Below are 26,184 nucleotides of genomic sequence, written 5' to 3' on the forward strand. Positions count from 1 at the left end.
CACTGTTACAGAAAACAACCCACGCCTATGTGATCAGTAAACAAAAGTATTTTTGGCTAAATATGTACACTACTGGCCATTAAAATTGTTACACCAAGAAGAAATGCAGATGACAAACGGGTATTCATTGGACAAATATATTATACTAGAACTGACATGTGATTACATTTTCACGCAATTTGGGTGCATAGATCCTGAGAAATCAGTACCCAGAACAACCACCTCTGGCCGTAATAACGGCCTTGATACGCCTGGGCATTGAGTCAAACAGAGCTTGGACGGCGTGTACAGGTACAGCTGCCCACGCAGCTTCAACACGATACCACAGTTCATCAATAGTAGAGACTGGCGTATTGTGAGGAGCCAGTTACTCGGCCACCATTGACCAGACATTTCTGTTGACTCAGGGATCGAAACGTGGCTGCACGATCCGTTACAGCCATGCGGATAAGATGCCTGTCATCTCGACTGCTAGTGATACGAGGCCGTTGGGATCCAGCACGGCGTTCCGTGTTACGCTCCTGAACCCACCGATTCCATATTCTGCTAACAGTCATTGGATCTCGACCAACGCGAACAGCAATGTCTCGATACGATAAACCGCAATCGCGATGGGCTACATCCGACCTTTATCAAAGTCGGAAACGTGATGGTACGCATTTCTCCTCCTTACACGAGGCATCACAACAACGTTTCACCAGGCAACGCCGGTCAACTGCTGTTAGTGTATGAGAAATCTGTTGGAAAATTTCTTCATTTCAGCACGTTGTAGGTGTCGAAACCGGCGCCAACCTTGTCTGAAAGCCCTGAAAAGCTAATTATTTGCGTATCACAGCATCTTCTTCCCGTCGGTTAAATTTCGCGTCTGTAGCACGTCATCTTCTTGGTGTAGCAATTTTAATGACCAGTAGTGTATAAAAATTCATGCTTCCTAGTACTGTTCGCGGCTATTAACACACTGAATTTCAAACGCAGCCTCGCTGTGGCCAAAGATCGCAAAGTTACTCCAAAATGATCCGTCGATTGGATTTTCGCCGGCCGCAGTGGCCGAGCGGTTATAGGCGCTACTGTCTGGAACCGCGCGACCGCTACGGTCGCAGGTTCCAATCCTGCCAAGGGCATGGATGTGTGTGATGTCCTTAGGTTAGTTAGGTTTAAGTAGTTCTAAGTTCTAGGGGACTGATGACCTCAGATGTTAAGTCCCATAGTGCTCAGAGCCATTTGAACCATTTTGATTTGATTGGATTTTCCTGTCTCATTGCCACATTATTAAATAATTCTTGTCCATAATCTACGTATTAGAGTACTACAACTGTTGGTTAAAGGAAATTTATAATGAATTATCTGCAACCGGTCGCTTTTATAGGCGTTTATTTTCACATGATGGCGTTTCAAGACACTTGGTACCACATCTTCGGAAGTTTACATTTATTTAAGTCTTGTGAACATTGTTTCTTTATTAGCGGCGTTGCAATATCTGTAAACGTCGTAAGTAAAGAAACAATGATCACGACAAGTAAGTAACTGCAAACCTCTGAAGATGAGTTGAATATAAAATGAATGTACTCTCAAAGAAGTGAGTTTTGAGACGTAATTTGTTAGCGTGACGTGTCAATAAAGGGGTATCATTCATCCTGGTGCCTACCACATAAACATTAACGCCATGGACGCTGTAGTTTTGACTTTATGCGTTCGGAGCGCTCTTGTCGTATCACTTGACGAGCCGGCTCGCGAGCTGAAGAAAATACTGTACGAGGCTATTTGGAAAGTAAGGTCGGATCGGTCGCGAAATGGAAACCTCTGTGAAAATGAAAAAAAAGTTTAATTGCAACATTTAGCTACACTTTCCAACCACTTCTTTATACAGTCGGCGCTCCGACTTCGAGATTTGTCTTAGAAAGCAGACGCCTGTGCTTTCTGCCAATTCTCTGTCCTCGTCTACAGCTCACTGTCTTTGCCAAAATGCTATCTTCATAGCCAGCGGCTCATGTGAGCAGAAATGAAACTTAGGGGGAGTCAATTACGGGCTGTCCGGTGGCTGATCAAACGCTCACCTTGGAAAAAGCTGTAGGAGCGTCACTGCCCCTGTAAAGCACGGCCGAAAATTGTCATGAAGAGGGAAACCCATGACAGTTATGCATCGTAGGCTGCGTGACATCAAGCGAAAATTTCTCACTAGGCCCTAATACATGGCCCGAAACACTATTTTCTAGGCATCTGTACGGGTCATTGTGCGTTCAGAAGTGAAAAAAAGAACGTGATGCGATCGATGGACACACTACAGAGACACAGCCCAACACATATGTGCAAAGCTTCATCAGATTTCCACTGTGGTTTTCATGCCACGCCCGATCGCACCTTACTTTCCGAATAGCCCTCGTATTTATGAATATCAGGCACTCGAATCATCAAATACGGATATGGTGTCCTTTCGGACATGTCCGAAAGAACAGACACCATATCCATATAAGTATATAGTTCTGGCAACACCGGCCATGACCTTCTTCTTCTGTGCGGATGCACACATATTCCCCGACCTCTTACGGGACTAGGTAAGAATGTCTTCCACGTGTAATCTGTGTGTTAGGGTGGGACGCTACGAATGTAGTGTGTGGACATACAAGGTTAGAATGTGGGTCTCGCGGGAGGCGTGCGCGAGATAGTCCCTGCAGTCGCGCTGTCCTCTGTGCCCTCGGTGGTTCAGATGGTTAGAGCGTCTGCCATGTAAGCAGGAGATCCCGGGTTCGAGTCCCGGTCGGGGACAGGTGAAAATGTGGGCTCCGACCGGGCACATATATCAGTATTTCCGCAGGGGACTTCCAACGACTTGATGAGTCCATGCCACATTGAGCTGCAGCACAACGCCGGACAAGAGGAGGCCCAAAAGGTAATTAGGAGGTGTCTCATGACTTTTGTCACCTCATTGTATTATGAAATGCTATACGGGAAATGGTGCGCAAACATACAGTCAGACATTGATAAAATATCAAAGTGGTTAATAGTTTAGCAATTTGCTTTAAATTTTCAGAAAGGGGAAATTTTCCGTTTCACAAAACGATAAATTTAATATCCTAAGGCAACAACATCAGTCAGTCACAACTGGAATCAGTCAACTGATACAAATACCTGGGTGTGAGAATTTGTGTAGACATGGAATGGGATGATCCCATTGGTTCAGTCATAGGTAAGGAGTGTGGCAGACTTCAATTGTGAAAATACAACGAGCCTACAAAGGCAGTTGTTACAATACACTCGTGCGAGCAATCCTAGAACATTTCTAAAGTGTGTGAGGCTCATATCAAGTATGACCGTCTCAAAGGCCGAACAGTTGACTGGTGGAACACTGAGAAACGAGAGAGCCGGTAAACTAGTCATAACCGGTACGTGCCACGCCAAGCCACTGACCAGCGGCGACAAATTTCGTGGTCGTCACTGCTCCCGGATTTTATATAAAGTCGACCACCCATTTGTTTCACAAATAATGGCTCGCTTCGCATCGTGTCACGCGCTGATACTCCCATCTGACAAATTTTTTGAAAGCAGGATATAAGATGAACGTCAACAAAAGGAAAACTAGGATAATGGAATGTAGTCGAATTAAGTCGGGTGATACTGAGGGAATTAGATTAGAAAATGAGACACTTAAAGTAGTAAAAGACTTTTGCTATTTGGGGAGCAAAATAACTGATGATGGTCGAAGTAGAGAGGATATAAAATGTAGACTGACAATGGCAAGGAAGACGTTTCTGAAGAAGAGAAATTTGTTAACATCGAGTATAGATTTAAGTGTCAGGAAGTCGTTTCTGAAAGTTTTTGTATGGAGTGTAGCCATGTATGGAAGTGGAACATGGACGATAAATAATGTGGACAAGAAGAGAATAGAAGCTTTCGAAATGTAGTGCTACAGAAGAATGCTGAAGATTAGATGGGTAGACCACATAACTAATGAGGAGGTATCGAATGGAATTGGGGAGAAGAGGAGTTTGTGGCACAACTTGACTAGAAAAAGGGATCGGTTGGTAGGAAATGTTCTGAGGCATCAAGGGATCACCAGTTTAGTATTGGAGGGCAGCGCGGAGGGCAAAAATCGTAGAGGGAGGCCAAGAGATAAATACACAAAGCAGATTCAGAAGGATGTAGGTTGCAGTAGGTACTGGGAGATGAAGCAGCTTGCACAGGATAGAGTAGCATGGAGAGCTGCATCAAACCAGTCTGAGGACTGAAGACCACAACAACAACAACATTGGCCTCTCATCTATCAAACATTGGAGTCTACCGAAACAGAGATGACTTTTTAAGATATAATTTAGTTTTTTTAGCAAAATCATAGTCGAACGATTTTTGTTTTTAAAAATGGCTCTGAGCACTATGGGACTCAACATCGGTGGTCATCAGTCCCCTAGAACTTAGAACTACTTAAACCTAACTAACCTAAGGACATCACACACATCCATGCCCGAGGCAGGATTCGAACCTGCGACCGTAGCAGTCGCGCGGTTCCGGACTGAGCGCCTGAACCGCTAGACCACCGCGGCCGGCTATTTTTGTTTTTACCCCGCAGAAAATTATATTTTGACTCCTTTTTCCTTGGCTCATGGAACTCCACTGACCCCTTTTTCTCTCATGCCTCATTTAATTAACTACCACATTACTCCGTGCGGATCATAGGGGGAGAGTCATGACACCCCTCCCCCTACAAAAAATGTAGAGGCCTTTTTTTACACACATGTCAATTTCAGAATTTCGTAACAAACATTTTAAGACTAGATTATCTTGAAAACTAGGAGTCTTGGAAATGGCAAGGCGGTCTGGAACTTGCAATCTATATTTCACACGGAATACTTTCCAGCTACACGTTTGAGGGCCAGCTCACATGGATGGGCTTGCAGCCTGAAAGGTAACATTCCAGCCAGGTAAAGGTGGCCGGCCGAGGTGGCCGAGCGTTTCTAGGCGCTACAGTCTGGAACCATGCGACCGTTACGGTCGCAGGTTCGAATCCTGCCTCGGGCATGGATGTGTGTGATGTCCTTAGGTTAGTGAGGTTTAAGTAGTTCTAAGTTGTAGGGGACTGATGACCTCAGAAGTTGAGTCCCATTGTGCTCAGAGCCATTTGAACCATTTTTTAGGTAAAGGTGTCCATTCCCTGGTTGATCGTATCTGCTGCCAACAACAAGTTCGAAACGGGTCGTAAATCTATAGGAAGAACTGGTAAACCACAGGCGACGGATTAAGGAAGAGGAGGAGATAATGCAAAAACAGAAAACTCCTTTACAAACAGGAGGAAATAACGGAAAGAAACAGCGTTCCCCTCATTTATACGGCCGTCAAGCCATAGTTAACAGACCGGTGCTCACAATCGTGGTGCTTACTGAAATTCTAATAATTGTGAGTGCACACTTCGATTTTTTTTATGCGCGAAGTATGACGTTATAACGTGCCAGAGGTCCCATGTGTGCATTACAAAAAGTGCTACATTACTCCTCTTTACCTCCAAATATCCAGTCATATGCTTTCCTTTGCTGGTCATCTTACTAGGAACTCCTCGAGTGCGAGATCGCAAAATGCCAATGATGGTTACGGCATTAGAGGCCCCACATGTCGTCCACCATGCAACCACAATATTGGTTGCTAATGGCAACAGGGGGCGGAACTGGAGGTATCCCACAGTGAGCACAGCGTGACGCTACGGAGTGCAGTGGAATTACTTAGTCGACGAGTAACTCACAAGAGTACTAGTGATGTTGATACAAAGCAAAGCAATGGCAACGATAAACAAAGCAAGCATTACGTCATATCTAAAACAACAGTTGCCGAAGTTGACATCACGTCAGGAAGTAACAAAAGGAATTCCGCAGACTGAGAAAGAAGTGGCAAAAGATTCTAGTCCAGGACGCGATGCGTTTTTACAACAGACAATTGCGAGTGTAAACCACCAGCGATGACTCTGCAGTATGAGTCAGTGGAATGTGTGGTGTCGTATACGCTCGACTGTGCAGCCAATGTACACGAAGAGTACAATGATGACGATACATGCTTAACAAATGAAAGTGATACTGAAACAAGTATCGAACCATGTAGTTCATCATCCTTGTCAGATAGGGAGCCACGAGTCCCCTCTCCAGTGAAACGTAGTGAAGGACAATCGTTTGCCAACCAGCGGGCACTACGTGGAAGATGATCCGCAACATAGTAAGAAAGCAATTATGAACAGATTTTAAATAAGTCTGCAGCAATATGATCATGTAGTGCATAAGCAAAACTACGGATATTCAGAGGAGGACAAGGTGCACTTGATAGAAAAATCGGTGTTTGCACGTTTCAAGGATGCTCTATCCAATTTAAGGGATGTGCATGATAGTGGCCTACTACTTTACGCACGTCAAACTGTGGGAGATATATATAACAGCGATTTCGTGGGAAGCAGTGGATGGTTGCATAACTTCAAACAGTGCTACAGAATTGGCAGACGTAAGAAAACGAAATTTCCAACAATGCATCAGACAGACGATGCACAGCAAACTGCGGAATCGGCTCGAAAATGTGTGGATGAGATAAATAAACACATCCCACCGTTCAGTAAGGAGTTTGTTTTCTATTCTGAACAATAGGATTTGAAGAGGAAAAGCATATGAAAGGAACCTTGGATATTAGAGGTACCAAGAGAGTTGTATCGAGATCACCTAACACCAATGCCTTAACGCATTAGTATACAATTATGCTGACATGTTAATCTGAGTGGTAAATTGGATGTAAAGTTTTTTATTGTGCTGCGAGAAGTTAGGGGTGCTCTGCCCCGTACGATTCTTTCTCATGTGCGTGACCTTGAAAAGGCAGTAGGGAATTTTTACGCCACAGCGCGCGAGAGTGGGAAAATGGGCATAAGACGACTGTGGTATGAGCACTGCTTTTCGCCAATAACTGGTCAAAATACTTGTTTTTGCTTGTGTCCTGGCCTGCATGTAAAAATTATACTCCTTTAGAGCAACCTACGCTACTGGCCATTAAAATTGCTACACCAAGAAAAAATGTAGATGATAAACGCGTATTCATTGGTCAAATATATTATACTAGAACTGACATGTGATTACTTTTCACGCAATTTGGGTTCATAGATCCTGAGAAATCAGTGCCCAGAACAGCCACCTCTGGCCATAATAACGGCCCTGATATGCCTGGGCATTGAGTCAAACAGAGGTTCGACGGCGTGTGCAGGTACAGCTGCCAATGTAGCTTCAACACGACACCACAATTCATCAAGAGTAGTGACTGGCGTATTGTGACGAGCCAGTTGCTTGGCCACCATTGACCAGACGTTTTCAGTTGGTGAGAGATTTGGAGAACGTGCTGGCCAGGGCAGCAGTCGAGCATTTTCTGTATCCAGATTGGCCCGAACAGGACCTGCAACATTCGGTACTGCATTATCCTGCAGAAATGTGGGGTTTCGCAGGAATCGAATGAAGGGTAGAGCCACGGGTCGTAACACATCTGAAATGTAACGTCCACTGTTCAAAGTGCCGCCAATGCGAAAAAGAGGTGACCGAGACGTGTAACCAATGGCACCCCATAACATCACGCCGGGTGATACGCCAGTATGGCGATGACGAACACACGCTTCCAATGTGCGTTCACGGCGATGTCGCCAAACACGGATGCGACGATCATGATGCTGTAAACAGAACCTGGATTCATCCGAAAAAATTGTGTTTTGCCATTCGTGCACCCAGGTTTGTCGCTGAGTACACCATCGCAGGCCCTCCTGTCTGTGATGCAGCGTCAAGTGTAACCGCAGCCATGGTCTCCGAGGTGATAGTCCATGATGCTACAAACGTCGTCGAACTCTTCGTGTAGATGGTTGTTGTCTTGCAAACGTCCCCATCTGTTGACTCAGGGATCGAGACGTGGCTGCACGATCCGTTTCAGCCATGCGGCTAAGATGCCTGTCTGTCATCTCGACTGCTAGTGATACGAGGCCGTTGGGATCCAGGACGGCGTTCCGTATTACCCTCCTGAACCCACGGATTCCACATTCTGCTAACAGTCATTGGATCTCGACCAACGCGAGCAGCAGTGTCTCGATACGATAAACCGCAATCACGATGGGCTACAATCCGACCTTTATCAAAATCGGAAACGTGATGGTACGCATTTCTCCTCCTTACAGGAGGCATCACAAAAGCGTTTCACCAGGCAACGCCGGTCAACTGCTGTTAGTGTATAAGAAATCTGTTGCAAACTTTCCTCATGTGAGCACGTTCTAGGTGTTGCCACCGGCGCCACCCTTGTGTGAATGCTCTGAAAAGCTAATCATTTGCATTTCACAGCATTTTCTTCCTGTCGGTTAAATTTCGCGTCTGTAGCACATCATCATCGTGGTGTAGCAATTTTAATGGCCAGTAGTGTATGTCTCCTGAAAAGTGTGTGACATTGCAATTCATGCCTCCTGGAACCGTTGGACAAATTCAGCTTCCGTATGTTTGTTTTTTCCGTGCCTATAAAACATATTAGCGCACTGTCTGCAGCTGCACATTAAAGTATAGCCAGCTTCTGGATAAGCTCTACTGCAGACTGTGTCTCTTTCGGTTGCATGCCATCACAGTCCATCAGTTCCCATCACCCCGTTACACCAATATGATTCTACATGCATTCCTTAGGAGTGGATACCTAGCTGAACTCCTGCGTGGTTTGTAACTCCCAAGGAGTGCACCTTTGATCTTGACGGTGTGAACCTTTGTGATCGCTGTGAAGTGCCATTGTTCATTCGGTGTTCTTGGTGCAAGTTAGTGGTTTGTTTCGAACATTTCTTGAATGTCGACGATGTGCATTTTGTAAAGAGTAATGCATACATCCCACAACAGGTTGACTCTGCACTTTCCCGCCACTCGTTCCCTATCGCCCTCATGATGCACATGACGAGTCTTTAGCAGACAATATTTTCCCTGTCCTAACTGCTAATACAACACTTTCAAATGGGCCTTACTAAAGACTGAACTTGTGACCTCGAAGTCAAGGGGTTCCTCGTTAGGAAGTAGACAGTAAGGAATTCGATTGATAACACTTAACGGCAGATCTTGGACTGTACGAGCTATTACTGAAATTGTGATTCGCTTAAAACCAGTTTAACTACACTCACTTTCAGTAAAGTCGTATATGCCACAATACAACAGCTTCACACCGAAACTTTGAGACGATAGAAACGCGGTGCAAATAGACTGAACCCATTAGTTCCGAACATGCACGTCTCACACGAGCGCAGCTCCACAACGATAACGACAGACACAGACACCCAACTGCTGTGCTTGGTAACACGAGGGCGCAGCGTGAATAGTTTGCCGGAATAAATTATTCAAGGCCACACATCTCACGCGACCGCGTTTGGAGAGCACGGTCAACCAATGTTCACACACACACACATTGCTGCCTTACACCTAGCATGCGCACGAAACGAGACGAAATCACAATGGGAGGGTCCTATGCCAGAATGAACCAACAAAAGATTGTATGTTGCGGGAATTCATCTTTAAAGTTCAACCGTAGATAAAAAAAAGTCAGTTGAGATACCGAAGGTAGTAAATGACATTCAGCAGACTCCTAAAATAAATTTGATGTTGTTTATTGCCTTTTCAAACAAAACACACATATTACAGGCCTGCAACATTTGCTGTCATTACAGAGAACTACAATAACAATTGAACAACTTAGATGTCTCATCAGAAATGTCTTCTGTACAGCAGTTTTGCTTCATTCATGTAAGAAAAAATGTCATGTGCCCTCAACAGACAATTCCTTGTACAATTTAAGTAGAATTTTGGGGAATCTCATTCATCTCCGACTACAGTTTAGTACTGCAGGTTCTGGGACAGATAAAAATCGGGTGATGCATCACTTTCGGCATTAAGATACTGATGTAACTCGTAAGTAGTAGCTATCAATGGCCCGTTGTGGCCCAGTTAACGATCTTACATACTAAGGCAACTGCGTTAGGTCACCTTCACTCTCCTTCCCATGGAGAAACACCATCCATCCCACGCACCTTAACAACTGTGCAAGGTCACTCACGTCCTCCCCAAACACCTAAGGCAATTATATGTGGCACAGGACATAAGCCGATAATTGTAATGTGGTTGTCAGATAGTTGTGTGATGTAAAATTGGCAAAGAAATGAAGTCAAACCCCTAATCCGATAAAATTCAACCTCCGCCTGTAATTCATTCTTTATAACTAGGCCAGTTACGAAGGACTGTTCATTTGAGGCCTATGAACCAAGGGGGAAGGATCAGATTTGTTGTAAACAAAGTATAAGTAATAATAACATTTTATCTATAATGAAAGGGTCAGAAATAAGAATATCACAAATTAACATATCGCTTATTAATAACAGCATCTTGCAGTACAATTTTTTTACAATATTTTATCGTTGTTTATTAACAGCCTTTTTGTGGATTTATTTACAATTGTTGTGAACAACAAATACTTTTTATGACATTTACATTGGTCTTGTGGGACAAGTATCTCCGCAAGTGAAGTGCCATGTACGAACTTTGGAGTGTGCAAAGGGTGAATTATAGTTGTTTCTTGAATGAGTTGTTGTTCTTAGCTGCTTTCTGCTTCAATAAAGTTGAGATACACACACACACACACACACACACACACACACACACACACACACACAACACATACACCAACAGAACTACCACGCACTCAAGACGGCATTGATCACTTGTTCCAGCAGGTCACCCGAACAAAAGCTCAAGCAGTCTCTTTATCATGAGCGAAGGGATGACATAATCCCATCAAAATTCTGCAGACACTTACGGGCTGTGGTGGAAGATAGTGTGGTCTCTGTAAAGTTGATAATCCACATCTGACAACAGCTACTGTCTCCACAGGTGAATTTAACCTTGATAGCACATGAGGGGCAGCCCTTGGTTTAATTGTTCAGGTAACTGATCACGCACACAGCACTTTAGACTCGGTAGTTGTAGCACCTGCGGATACTGATGTTGCCCATATTAATCAAGGATTGGAGGTATCAGAAGAACGTTTTCATTGTTGTGTGGTGACGTCATTTCGGCGAACACCGAGTAGAACCAGATGTTATGAAGATTTACAAACCACTATGGGAAATATTGCAGAACGATTTCATGCACTGGCATTTCGGATGGGTTCCACTACTCCTTAAAGTTAACTTTTGTAGCGGCAACCATTTTCCCACCTATCTTAGGAGCAGATCTTCTTGCACATTTTGTGCTGCTGGTAGATTTACGTAAGACCTGCCTCATAAGTGGAGCAAGCAACAGCAAAGCCACTGGGGTTTAAATGGTTCTGCAGATGGTAGGATATGTCGTATCAGCAATATACATCAACGGACCATTCTGCAGTTGACGCTACGACGTAGCATAAAGCACAAAACGTTACCCTACAAACATAAAACCACAGAACCGCTGGTTGCATGATGCTTTCGTAGAATTGCTGTAGATGAAATGCTACAAATTAAAACAGTTTTTGAAGAGATGTTGCATTCCAGTATCATACAGCGTTCGCAGAGTCCCTGGGTGACCCCCTACATTTGGTCCAGAAGAAGGATATCACATGGCGTCCGTGCAAGGATTGCCAGGGATTAAATTCCAGGGCCGTTCCAGACAAATATCCTATACCATATACTCAAGAGTTCATGTATGCATTGGCTGACGCAGCAGTTTTTAGAGTCCTGGATTGCCACATGGACTTAACCACATTCCAGTAGCACTTATGGATGGTCCCAGGTCAGCAGTGATCACTCCTTTTCGTCTTTCCGAGTTCTTACACATACCTTTCACACTTAAAAATGCAGCTCAGACCTGGCAACATTTCATCAACGATGTGCTGTAGGGATTGATGTTTTGTTTTTCGTATCTTGATGAAAATTTGGTATTCTCTGTTGACGCACAATCACATGTCAGGCATGTGACAGAGGTATGGCAAAGGTTGCAATATTATGGTGTGGCGCTGAATGAAGACAAATGCAATGTGGGTGAAGTGACCTTTCTCAGTTATCGAATGACACGTAATGGAATCTACCCATTGACGGAAAAGTTGGCTTTGTTGCAAGAGCGCCGACCGGAGTGGACGAGCGGTTCTAGCCGCTTCAGTCTGGAGCCACGCGACCGCTACGGTCGCAGGTTCGAATCTTGCCTCGGGCATGGATGTGTGTGATGTCCTTAGGTTAGTTAGGTTTAAGTAGTTCTAAGTTCTAGGGGACTGATGACCTCAGAAGTTAAGTCCCATAGTGCTCAGAGCCATATGAACCAATTTTTTTGTTTCAAGAGCTGCCACATTCGAATAATTACTAACTACAACAGCTGTTAGGTACGGTGAATTTATATCGTGCCCATTTACTAGCCACAGAAGCTTTTCAGGCACCTCTTACAGGCACACTTAACAGCCGTCACCAAAGGAAAGCGTTTACTGACGTCGACTTCAGAGATGGACAAGGTCTTCTGGACTTTGCAGAACTGCCTGGACCAAACACTGTAACTCACCAACCCAGTACCAGCCGTACCATCAGCTATGGCAATTGACGCCAGTCACACCACAATCGGAGTCGCGCTACACCAGAAAGCGGACGACTTGGTAGTTATTAGACATTTTTTCGAAGAATCTACTGCCACGGCAAACGAACTGGAGCACCTGTAATAGGGAATTGTAGACAATTTAAGAGAGCATGAAGCACTTCCATCTTCATGTCGAAACTCGCCTAGTGACAGCATACATAGACCGCAAACTGATTGTACCCACATTCCAGAACGGAAGCAAGAAGTGCTCATCTTGACAGTTCAGGTACACTGAGTTTGTTAGCCAGCTCACAAAGGATGTTGAACATATTCGAGGTGCTGAAACCATAGTGGCTGACAATCTTTCTCATGCATGTGGTGTGCTGTAATACTGAAATATGGCGATCGCGCTAAGGTACAAGTGGCAGATCATCAGCTGCAAGACTTACTGACAGATCGACCTCCAAGTCTGCCATTCCAGCAGGTGGATGTACAGGTTGCAATGTCAAGTTCTGCTGCGATGTCTCTCGGCTGGGGCTACGGCCCTAATCACACCACAGTTTCGCAGGATAGCGTTCGACAGCAAGCACAGTCCGGCACATCCAAGGGCGAACACCACTGTCAAGATGATAACGGAACGTTTCATGTGGCCGTTAGTTCAGAAAGAAGCTCACAACTGAGCCCACACCTGCTTCCACTATCAATGGTGTAAAGTGGGATGTAGTACCCATGCTGAGGCTGGGCATTTTCAGGTCTACCAGCGAGATTTGAAGATGTCCACCTTGACATCAAGGATCTTGTACTGCACTCTGACAGTAACAAATAAGTGCTCACACCCGTGGATAGATGCACATGATGGATAGAGGCCATACCACTACTACACATACTAGTGAGACAACAGCAAAGGCATTCATTGCACACTTTACGACAGACCAGGGCAGACACTTTGAATCCAATCTATTCAGCAGGCTGGCTGAGCCTTGCGGATTCCAGCACCACCACACCACCAGTTACCACGCAGCCAGCAACGATATGGCAGAGAGGCAGCGTCGTATGCTGAAAGCAGCCCTCAAGTGTCTCCAAGACAGGTGGACTGAATTGCTCTCTGGCAGTGTTGCAGCTACGGACAGCTTTTAAGGATGATATCAGCGGCTCCGGGGCTGAAATGGTATATGGTGAGCTGCTAAGGATCCCAGTGGAGATTCTTACCCCTGGACCACTGCCGGACCAGACAGAGTTACTCTTGTTGGTGCAGAGGATTCGGGATCACGTGGCAGAGATTCGATAAGTACTGTGTGCACATCACGTCTCGCACCCCGTTTTCTTGCACAAGACACCAACATATTTACGACCTTCCAGTATGCTGCAGTATCTTGGACGAGCAACTTCTGTTAATCAAGAGAACGAAAAACCAGTCCCAGTTGTAAACTTTTACTTTTTATTCATTTGATGGCAAGATTCAGGTCGAGACCCATTTAAATTTACACTCCTGTGTAATACAATTATTACCGAGTTTTTTTAAGCTTATGCCAAAGACACAGACTATATCGTTTCAGAATTACATAACATAGTCGAAAATGCCATTTCCTAAGATGTCAAGAAGGTGGTTCAAATGGCTCTGAGCACTATGGGACTTAACATCTGAGGTCATCAGTCTCCTAGAACTTAGAACACCTTAAACCTAACTAACCTAAGGACATCACACACATCCATGCCCGAGGCAGGATTCGAACCTGCGACCGTAGCAGCCGCGCGGTTCCAGACTGAAGCGCCTAGAACCGCTCGGCCGGCTCAAGAAGGTGCAATGTACATTTACAGTATATACAGACAACTGGCAGTTTACTCTTTCCGCTGTCGTAAGGAACCCTCGGGAAGGGGGCGCCCTACCAGGATATAGGAAACATTTTTCATTTATTAAAATGCACTACAATCATCAAGAATACAACAGTTCATACAATAACCATACAAGTCAACAATAAAATTAATGCTTTTTAAAATCTTTACCAAAAACCTTCAAGTACTTAAAATTACTACTGACCAGGAATAGACAGCAGCGCCACATACGGTGCGTATTACAAAGTTGTTTGGAATGCTGGCGGGTAAAACATCATTAAACGTGAACATGTACAAGTCAAGAATAAAATTATTACTTTTTAAATCCTTTACCAACAAAGCAGCACCGCCTACGGCGCGTATTAAAAGATGTCAGCCGTGTTGGCACGTAAAAATCATTAAATGTGAACAGCAACGATAGTATTAAAATAAAACAAAACAACGGGAGATTAAAAATCTTCATCATTTCCACTATTTACAAGCATAAAAACTTTACCACATCAACCTTTACAAATTACGTGAACAACCTTTTATAATATGTCCTACGTAAAAATAAACATTAAACCATCAATGAATTTTATCCATAGTGGATGCTGTCGAACTCCGTGACTGCTCCTTTATGGGGTTGAAGAAAAATATCCGCTACCAGTCACAATAAAAGGTGTTTATTCGTCACATGACCGGTTTCGGCTTGCGCCCATCTTCAGGTGTTAATACATTCGTTTACATGTTTGTACTGTTGGAGATCACTGTATAAATACAAAAAAATATTTGCTGGTGACTACACAAATACAAGTGGGACAATTGTAAGTGGTAAGGCAGCATTTGATGGAAATATATCTGTACTTACAAAAAGTTGAAGCACCATTATTACAGTTATGCTGTGATGATAGTTTTGCCACTTAGTTATACACTTATGGTCATTTTCACGTCCATATATCAGTATAGCTCCATATTACACTGTTATGATGTGCACTACACTATGTTTACATATAAACATGTGGGCTGTGGTCAAAGAACTTCGATGTAGCAGATGTAAAGATGTTGCTCACACAGAAACTCATGGGTTCTGGTCAAAGAACTTAGCCACAGTAAGTGCAAAGGTGTTGCATATATAAAAATTTAAAAAGCTATTATAGACATTTCTTTACACACATTATGAAATTTTTGTGGTTCACATTTTTGACAGAAAACTTAGATCTAGGAAGTACAATGTTGTTATATATATGAAATTACTCAAAGCAATTACAAATTAAAAAATTAAAAAATGACATCTAGAAATGTTTTGAGCCACACTGTTGTCAGAGAACTTAGATCTAGGAGGTACAATAATGTTGTTGTTGTTGTTGTTGTGGTCTTCAGTCCTGAGACTGGTTTGATGCAGCTCTCCATGCTACTCTATCCTGTGCAAGCTTCTTCATCTCCCAGTACCTACTGCAACCCACATCCTTCTGAATCTGCTTAGTGTATTCGTCTCTTGGTCTCCCTCTACGATTTTTACCCTCCACGCTGCCCTCCAATGCTAAATTTGTGATCCCTTGATCCCTCAAAACATGTCCTACCAACCGATCCCTTCTTCTAGTCAAGTTGTGCCACAAACTTCTCTTCTCCCCAATCCTATTCAATACCTCCTCATTAGTTACATGATCTACCCACCTTATCTTCAGTATTCTTCTGTAGCACCACATTTCGAAAGCTTCTATTCTCTTCTTGTCCAAACTAGTTATTGTCCATGTTTCACTTCCATACATGGCTACACTCCATACAAATACTTTCAGAAACAACTTACTGACACTTAAATTTATACTCTATGTTAACAAATTTCTCTTCTTCAGAAACGATTTCCTTGCCATTGCCAGTCTACATTATATATCCTCTCTACTTCGACCATCATCAGTTATTTTACTCCCTAAATAGCAAACCTCCTTTACTACTTTAAGTGTCTCATTTCCTAATCTAATTCCCTCAGCATCACCCGATTTAATTTGACTACATTCCATTATCCTCGTTTTGCTTTTGTTGATGTTCATCTTATATCTTCCTTTCAAGACACTGTCCATTCCGTTCAACTGCTCTTCCAAGTCCTTTGCTGTCTCTGACAGAATTACAATGTCATCGGCGAACCTCAAAGTTTTTACTTCTTCTCCATGAATTTTAATACCTACCCCGAATGTTTCTTTTGTTTCCTTTACTGCTTGCTCAATATACAGATTGAATAACATCGGGGAGAGGCTACAACCCTGTCTCACTCCTTCCCCAACCACTGCTTCCCTTTCATGCCCCTCGACTCTTATAGCTGCCATCTGGTTTCTGTACAAATCGTAAATGCCCGCATCTCGTGGTCGTGCGGTAGCGTTCTCGCTTCCCACGCCCGGGTTCCCGGGTTCGATTCCCGGCGGGGTCAGGGATTTTCTCTGCCTCGTGATGGCTGGGTGTTGTGTGATGTCCTTAGGTTAGTTAGGTTTAAGTAGTTCTAAGTTCTAGGGGACTGATGACCATAGATGTTAAGTCCCATAGTGCTCAGAGCCATTTGAACCACAAATCGTAAATAGCCTTTCGCTCCCTGTATTTTACCCCTGCCACCTTCAGAATTTGAAAGAGAGTATTCCAGTTAACATTGTCAAAAGCTTTCTCTAAGTCTACAAATGCTAGAAACGTAGGTTTGCCTTTTCTTAATCTTTCTTCTAAGATAAGACGTAGGGTCAGTATTGCCTCACGTGTTCCAGCATTTCTACGGAATCCAAACTGATCTTCCTCGAGGTCGGCTTCTACCAGTTTTTCCATTCGTCTGTAAAGAATTCGCGTTAGTATTTTGCAGCTGTGACTTATTAAACTGATAGTTCGGTAATTTTCACATCTGTCAACACCTTCTTTCTTTGGGATTGGAATCATTATATTCTTCTTGAAGTCTGAGGGTATTTCACCTGTCTCATACATCGTGCTCACCAGATGGTAGAGTTTTGTCATCACTGGCTCTCCCAAGGCCATCAGTAGTTCTAATGGAATGTTGTCTACTCCCGGGGCCTTGTTTCGACTCAGGTCTTTCAGTGCTCTGTCAAACTCTTCACGCAGTATCTTATCTCCCATTTCGTCTTCATCTACATCCTCTTCCATTTCCATAATATTGTCCTCAAGTACATCGCCCTTGTATAAACCCTCTGTATACTCCTTCCACCTTTCTGCCTTCCCTTCTTTGCTTAGAACTGGGTTGCCATCTGAGCTCTTGATATTCATACAAGTGGTTCTCTTCTCTCCAAAGGTCTCTTTATTTTTCCTGTAGGGAGTATCTATCTTACCCCTAGTGAGACAAGCCTCTACATCCTTACATTTGTCCTCTAGCCATCCCTGCTTAGCCATTTTGCACTTTCTGTCGATATCATTTTTGAGATGTTTGTATTCCTTTTTGCCTGTTTCACTTACTGCATTTTTATTCTTTCTCCTTTCATCAATTAAATTCAATATTTCTTCTGTTACCCAAGGATTTCTATTAGCCCTCGTCTTTTTACCTACTTGATCGTCTGCTGCCTTCACTACTTCATCCCTCAGAGCTACCCATTCTTCTTCTACTGTATTTCTTTCCCCCATTCCTGTCAATTGTTCCCTTATGCTCTCCCTGAAACTCTCTACAACCTCTGGTTCTTTCAGTTTATCCAGGTCCCATCTCCTTAAATTCCCACCTTTTTGCAGTTTCTTCAGTTTCAATCTGCAGTTCATAACCAATAGATTGTGGTCAGAATCCACATCTGCCCCTGGAAATGTCTTACAATTTAAAACCTGGTTCCTAAATCTCTGTCTTACCATTATATAATCTATCTGATACCTTTTAGTATCTCCAGGATTCTTCCAGGTATACAACCTTCTTTTATGATTCTTGAACCAAGTGTTAGCTATGATTAAGTTATGCTCTGTGCAAAATTCTACAAGGCGGCTTCCTCTTTTTTATTCCTTCCCCCCAATCCATATTCACCTAGTATGCTGTCGAACTCCGTGACTGTTCCTTTATGGGGTTGAAGAAAAATATCCGCTACCAGTCACAATAAAAGGTGTTTATTCGTCACACGACCGGTTTCGGGCTTGTGCCCATCTTCAGGTGTTAATACATTCGTTTACATGTTTGTACTGTTGGAGATCACTGTATAAATACAAAAAATTATTTGCTGGTGACTACACAAATACAAGTGGGACAATTGTAAGTGGTAAGGCAGCATTTGATGAAAATATATCTGTACTTACAAAAAGACGAAGCACCATTATTACAGTTATGCTGTGATGATATTCTGGTCAAAGAACTTAGGCACAGGAAGTGCAAAGGTGTTGCATATATAAAAATTTAAAAACCTATTATAGACATTCCTTTACACACATTATGAAATTTTTTTGGTTCACATTTTTTATGGAAAACTTAGATCTATCATATAATTTTATACCTACAAAAACAATTTTCCAGTTAAGAATAGCTATGAACTTATTGACCACATCAAAGACTTACCAATACCAGAGGGTGCCAAATTTGTTTCATTGGACATAGTAAACCTTTACACCAACATTCCTGTACATGACACTATTCAGATAATTAGAAACAACCTATTAAAACACAAAAAGCTATCCAAGGCTGAGATATGTGAACTCATTGACTTGCTAGAACTAGTCCTATCACACAATTATTTTATTTTAATAACAAAATTTATAAACAAGAAGATGGTCTTGCAATGGGCAGTAGTTTGGCTGCAATACTTGCAGATATTTACATTAACCACATAGAAAATAAATTTTTCAGATCCGATAGTTCACTTAAAAATAAAATAATATACTACAAAAGGTATGTGGATGATACTATTATCTTGTACAATGGTACAACTGAGGAGATTGAGAAACTTGCTAAAGGCCTCAGCAGCATGTGCAACAACATCAAATTCACTGTAGAACATCAAATAGACAAAGGCATCAATTTTCTTGACCTTACAATATCTAATGTAAACAACAAACATGCCTTCCAGATTTACAGAAAACCTACCACTAGTGTTGTTATCATTAACAACTCCGCATGTCATCCAGAACAACACAAAATGGCATTCTTCAGATCCACACTTAATCGTATACATAAAATCCCACTCAGCCTCCATGACGAACAAAAAGAAATTAACATTATAAAAGAAATTGCACGGAGAAATGAATACAACACAGATGTAATTGATAAACTTAACAACAAATTCAAAAAGAAACAATCCACACCTACTAAATCAGATTCACAAGAAGGAAAAAACACATTCACCTGCATACCATTTATAGGTAAAATTTCATACCAAATTGCCAACCTCTTCTGGAAAACTAGTATTCAAATTTCTTTCAGCACTAGCAACAAGCTACAACAGCATATCATCCACAACAGTAAGACAAACAACCAATGCCACCACAAATCAGGTATTTACAAACATTTATGTGACAACTGCCCACAGTTCTACATAGGCCAGACTGGAAGGAGTTTCACTATAAGATACCGTGAGCATATGGATGCCCTCCGGCTAAATAATTTTGATAAATCCACCTTTTCAGAGCACTTAAAAAACCATGGTCACTCAGCTACAGCCATTACAGAAAACCTACAAATACTACACACTGTGAACAAAGGAAAGAAAATGAATCTGCTTGAAGAACTAGAAATTTATATCCACAGCTCTAACTCACCAGACCTTATTCTGAACGAACAAGTGGAACTTGCAAACAAATCGTATCTTTACGTATTTCATGAAATATTCAGAAACAGAAAATAGTTATCCTCTGATATAATAACAAAGTAATTGGGGACTGATGACCTTAGCTGTTTAGTCCCCCTTAAACATCTCAACAACCACCACCAACAACCACCACCACCTAATATTCTATGAAATTTAATGTAGCAGTCATACAACAGTCCAAAGGTCATAATAATAATTTGTAATAGTCATATTGTAAACACAAGCTATAACTGGGATTCTGTAATGTGTAATAGCTTTAAAAAATAATAATAATATCATATATGTAACATTATTGTACCTCCTAGATCTAAGTTCTCTGACAACAGTGTGGCTCAAAACATTTCTAGATGTCATTTTTTAATTTTTTAATTTGTAATTGCTTTGAGTAATTTCATATATATAACAACATTGTACTTCCTAGATCTAAGTTTTCTGTCAAAAATGTGAACCACAAAAATTTCATAATGTGTGTAAAGAAATGTCTATAATAGCTTTTTAAATTTTTGTATGTGCAACACCTTTGCACTTACTGTGGCTAAGTTCTTTGACCAGAACCCATGAGTTTCTGTGTGAGCAACATCTTTACATCTGCTACATCGAAGTTCTTTGACCACAGCCCACATGTTTGTATGTAAACATAGTGTAGTGCACATCATAACAGTGTAATATGGAGCTATACTGATATATGGACGTGAAAATGACCATAAGTGTATAACTAAGTGGCAAAACTATCATCACAGCATAACTGTAATAATGGTGCTTCAACTTTTTGTAAGTACAGATATATTTCCATCAAATGCTGCCTTACCACTTACAATTGTCCCACTTGTATTTGTGTAGTCACCAGCAAATATTTTTTTGTATTTATACAGTGATCTCCAACAGTACAAACATGTAAACGAATGTATTAACACCTGAAGATGGGCGCAAGCCGAAACCGGCCGTGTGACGAATAAACACCTTTTATTGTGACTGGTAGCGGATATATTTCTTCAACCCCAAACATTAAACCACAAAGTTGTCCTTTCAGAAAGCAGAAAAAACGTATTTGCTATCCTGAGGAAGACATGGTATAGCCATACCCATGGGCGTGCAGGGTGGGAATGTCGTTGTAGGGGGGAGAGGGGGGGGGGGAGGGAAGGGAGAGAGGGAGGATGGAGGGCCGGGAGCTGGGGACAGGAAGGAGCGTGAAGATGAAGGAGTCACAAAAAAGGGGGAGGTCAAGTGGACCAGAAACGACTAAGCGCCATTTCTTTGCAATCAAATAAATAAGAGCTACCATCTTCAACACAGAAATCATACATTATTCAGGAGTAACTGTACAGATAATACATGCTAACAAAAAGGAACTCAAACAATTTTTTAAAATAATTTAGTGCTGAAAATCACATAATCTGCCAGTAAATCGACCTTAATAATATGCGATACTCATCATATTACACGAGTATAAGCGGCGTAAAGGTACAACAAACACAGAAACCTTATTATCCAACCAGCAGCAGCCTATAGGCACCACAGACATAGTGCATACTTAAATGAAGAGTTGTACTCCTCAGCGTATCAGCAATGGAACATAATAACGATGCAAGAACCGAACCACATACTGTAAAATGTGCAATGTATTTTTCTGAAATGAGAACGGGTGGTGGAAGGGGCGAAGGGAAGAGGGGTGGGGGGGAGGGGGGGGCACGAGTTGCAGGCGGTAGTGAGATAGATAAAAGAACTGGAAACTGAATTTGGTACGTGACAATGAACCCAGGGAGCAAAATGTCGCTACGAGAATATTAGACAGTGAGTAGAAGGGGGTGGGGGGCGGGGGGGTGGTGAAAGGAAATGGGGTGTAGGAAAAGGGGGCAGCGAGAGAAACCCCAGTGTACAAGGGTTCATGGTCCAGGGGTTGGCGGAAGTAACAATGGGGTTGGTGGGAAGGGGAGAGAATATGAACTATACATCATTTTGGAACAGAGCAAAAAACCGAGTAAACAGGAAAATCGACTTGTTCGTTCAACACTTTATCTAAATTCCTTTATTTTACTCTTAAAAAATCTCAAGTTTCCCCAAAATATCCAACTGCATACGTTTTGGTGCGTGATGCAAAACCTCAAGTGCATTGGCTATAGTACCAACCCGATGATCCTCATTTTTTAAGTGCTGTCCAAACGTGGTGCTATTAGAAGGAGCTAGATGTTCTTCAGTCAGGGTGACAATACCACTACCAGTTTCTCCAATATAAAATGATTCACAGGATCCGCACTGCAACTTACATACGCCGCATGAATTAAGAGGCTTGGAATTTCATTGGCAACTATTTATTTACAGCTCGTACAAAATAGATAGGTGTTTCAAAGTTTTACTGACCTGAAAAGTAGTCACCAGCATTGTGTATAACCCGTTGCCAGCGATGTGGAAGTCGCAGGATACTCTTGGCAGTGTCAGTTGTGTTTACAGTTCGAGCGACGCGGTCTATTGCCCGACGAATTTGTAGCAGCTCTGAAGCGAATGCCGTGAAGTGTTTCCTTCAGTTTAGAAATCGAGTTGAACTCACGAGGGCTTAAGTCGGGGGAGTGCAGTAGGTGGTATAGCACTTAGCAGCCCCATCAGTCAAACAAATCAGTAACGGCTTGCACTGTACGTACTTGAGCATTCTCCTGCAAAGTGATGGTCAGGTACTGCAGTAAGTGTCACCACTTCTGTCTCTAAGCTGGTCATAGGTTGCGTTCCAAAAATGAACTGCATAGAGACAGAAGTGATGAGATTTTTTTTGCAGGACCAACAACTACTACAGTAGTAGAAGTTTATATATCAACTAGCTCTGCAAATAATGACGATATTGAAGAATGTATGATCAGATAAAGAAACTATTCGAATAATTACGGGACACGAAAATTCAATTGTGAAGGGGGATTGGAATTTCATAATAGGATAAGGAAGTGAAGAAAAAATAGAAAAATGGTTCAAATGGCTCTGAGCACTATGGGACTTAACAGCTGTGGTCATCAGTCCCCTAGAACTTAGAACTACTTAAACCTAACTAACCTAAGGACATCACACACATCCACGCCCGAGGAAAGATTCGAACCTGCGACCGTAGCAGTCGCGCGGTTCCGGACTGCGCGCCTAGAACCGCAAGACCACCGCGGCCGGCCAAAAAATAGAAGCTCTCAATTTGATTATATAATGTAAGACAGGGATTTTGGAACCAGCTTTTAAACTGTAAGACATTTCCAGGGGCAGATGCGGACTCTGACCACAATTTATTGCGTTATGAACTCTAGATTAAAACTGAACAAATTGTAAGAATGTAGGTTATTAAGGAGAGGCGATCTGGATAAGTTGAAAGAACCAAAGGTTGTTGAGGGTTACAGAGGGCGCATTAGGCAACGGTTGTCTAGAACAGGGGAAAAGAAATACAGTAGGAGACGAATGTTAGCTTTGAGAGATAAGATATGGAAGGCAGAAGAGGATCATATAGGTAAAAAGATAAGGACTAGTAGAAATCCTCGAATAACACACGAGATACTAAATTCCATTGATGAAAGAAGAAACCATGAAAATGCAGCATATGAAAAAGGCGAAAGGAAATACAAAAGTTTCAAAAACAGAGTTTGACAGGACTGCAAAATGGCTAAGCAGGAATGGCTAGAGGACAAATGTAAGGTTTCAGAAGCATATTTCCCTAGGGGAAAGATAGATACCGGCTACAGAAAAATTAAGATGCCTTGGCGGAAAAGAGAAGCAGATGTATGAACATCTAGAACTCAAATGGAAAACCAGTCCTAAGCAAAGAAGGGAAAACTGGAAGGTGGAAGCATTCATGCAAGGGAGATAAACTTGAAGGCAATATTATAGAAATGGAAGAGGACGTAAATGAAGACGAGACGGGGGAGATGAAACTACGAGAAGAATTTGACAGAACACTGGAAGACCTAAGTCGGACCACTGCCCTGGAGTAGACGACATACCGTCAGAACTATTGACATCCTTGGGAGAACCAGCCAATACAAGACTCTTCCATCTGATGTGCGAGACGAGCGAAATACCCTCAGACTTCAATAAGAATGTGTATGCCCAGTTCCAAAAGAAGCAGTACCTGTAGGGTGTGCAAATTACCGAACTATCTGTTTAATAAGCCATGGTTGCAAAATACTAACACGAATTCTTTACAGACAAATGGAAAAACTGCTAGCCGGTCTTGAGGAGGATCAGTCTGGATTTTGGGGAAATGTAGGGACACGCGAGCCAATACTGACCCTATGACTTATCTCAGAATATAGGTCAAGGAAAGGCAAACCTAAGTTTATAGCATTTGTAGACTTAGAGAAAGCATTTTACCATGTTGATTGGAATACTCTCCTTGAAATTATGAAGAAATCAAGGTTAAAATACAGGGAGCAAAAGGCTATTTGCAACTTGTAGAAAAACCAGATGGAAGTTATAAGAGTCGAGGGGCATGAAGGTGAAACAGTGGGTCAGAAGGGAGTGAGACAGGGTTGTAGCCTGTCCCAGATGTTATTCAGTCTGTGCATTGAGCAAGCAGCAAAGGAAACCAAAGAAAAATTTGGAGCAGGAATTAATGTTGAGGGGGAAGAAATAAAAACTTAGATGTCTGCCATGACATTGCAGTTCTGTTATAGGCAGCCTATGTTTATGCGACCACTACGGTGTTCGGAGTGGCTTACCCGCTTTTCTATTTTCTTATCCATTATTAGACACACTCCTGCATTATCCCATCTGAATTTGTATTTATAGCACTGAAATGTCGTGTGGTTAGGGCCTCCCGCTGCGCTGGGTAGACCGCTCCCCAGGTGCAAGTCTTTTGATTTGACGCCACTTCGGCGCCTTGCTTGTCGATGGGGATGTGTAGGGACTGTGGTTGTTGTGAGCGGACGCAAGGAGAATTGGCCACTCTTCGGGGGCAGGTGGAGGCTTTGTCTGTTAGGCTCATCGAGCTCGAGGCGCAGGCGCCGGCTCGTAGTGGCGTTGGGGCAACTGTGGTGAGACCTATGCCTACTTCGGTGGCCTTGGAATCGCATGGAACCCCTGATGTCGCTGCGTCTTCCGGCAGTGAGCATCTTACCGGTCAGCCATCACTCCAGGGTGAATGGCGGACAGTGGTGGGCTCGCGCGTGCCTGGCCGAAAGGCGAAGGTGGGATCTGGCCGCGTGGCAGCTGCCTTACCCCTTTCCAACAGGTACGGGGTGCTTCCTAGTGGTGATGACATCGTTTCCGAGCCACCACAGGATGCCTCGCCTGTTGGGCCAGTGGCCGATTCTCCGGCAAGGTCCCGACAGTCACAGAGGGCGGGCCTATTAGTTATAGGGAGCTCCAACGTTAGGCGGGTTATGGAGCCCCTTAGGAAAATAGCGGGTAGGTCGGGGAAGAATGCCAGTGTGCACTCGGTGTGCTTGCCGGGGGGTCTCGTCCGTAATGTGGAGGAGGCCCTTCCGGCAGCTATTGAACGCACTGGGTGTGACCGGCTGCAGATAGTAGCACATGTCGGAACGAATGACGCCTGCCGCTTGGGTTCTGAGGCCATCCTTGGTTCCTTCCGGCGGCTGGCTGATTTGGTGAAGACAACCAGCATCGCACGCGGAGTGCAAGCTGAGCTTAATATCTGCAGCATAGTGCCCAGAGTCGATCGCGGTCCTCTGGTTTGGAGCCGTGTGGAGGGTCTAAACCAGAGGCTCAGACGACTCTGCGACTATAATGGTTGCAAATTCATCGACCTCCGTTATTGGGTGGAGAACTGTAGGGCCCCCCTAGACAGGTCAGGCGTGCACTACACACCGGAAGCAGCTACCAGGGTAGCAGAGTACGTGTGGCGTGCACACGGGGGTTTTTTAGGTTAGAGGGACCCCCCCTTGGGCGAAACGATAAAATACCTGACGGCTTACCAGAGAGGACATTATCATCGTTGATAAAGAACGTCCGTCCTCAGAGACCAAAAACAGGAAAAGTCAACGTAATATTGGTAAACTGCAGGAGTATCCAGGACAAGGTTCCTGAATTAGTATCTCTTATTGAAGGAAATAGTGCGCATATAGTATTAGGAACGGAAAGTTGGTTAAAACCGGAAGTGAACAGTA

The 26,184-nt window shown here is 43.1% G+C and overlaps 1 non-coding gene across 1 annotated transcript; it reads left to right on the plus strand.

Moving 5' to 3' along the window:
- The first annotated feature begins 2,688 nt into the window (after nucleotides 1-2,688).
- Nucleotides 2,689-2,764, plus strand: Trnat-ugu. Its single transcript has one exon. It is a non-coding gene; the product is annotated as a tRNA-Thr (tRNA).
- The last annotated feature ends 23,420 nt before the right edge of the window (nucleotides 2,765-26,184 follow it).

The sequence above is a fragment of the Schistocerca americana genome, chromosome 1 (assembly GCF_021461395.2).
Source record: "Schistocerca americana isolate TAMUIC-IGC-003095 chromosome 1, iqSchAmer2.1, whole genome shotgun sequence".
NCBI lineage: Eukaryota > Metazoa > Arthropoda > Insecta > Orthoptera > Acrididae > Schistocerca > Schistocerca americana.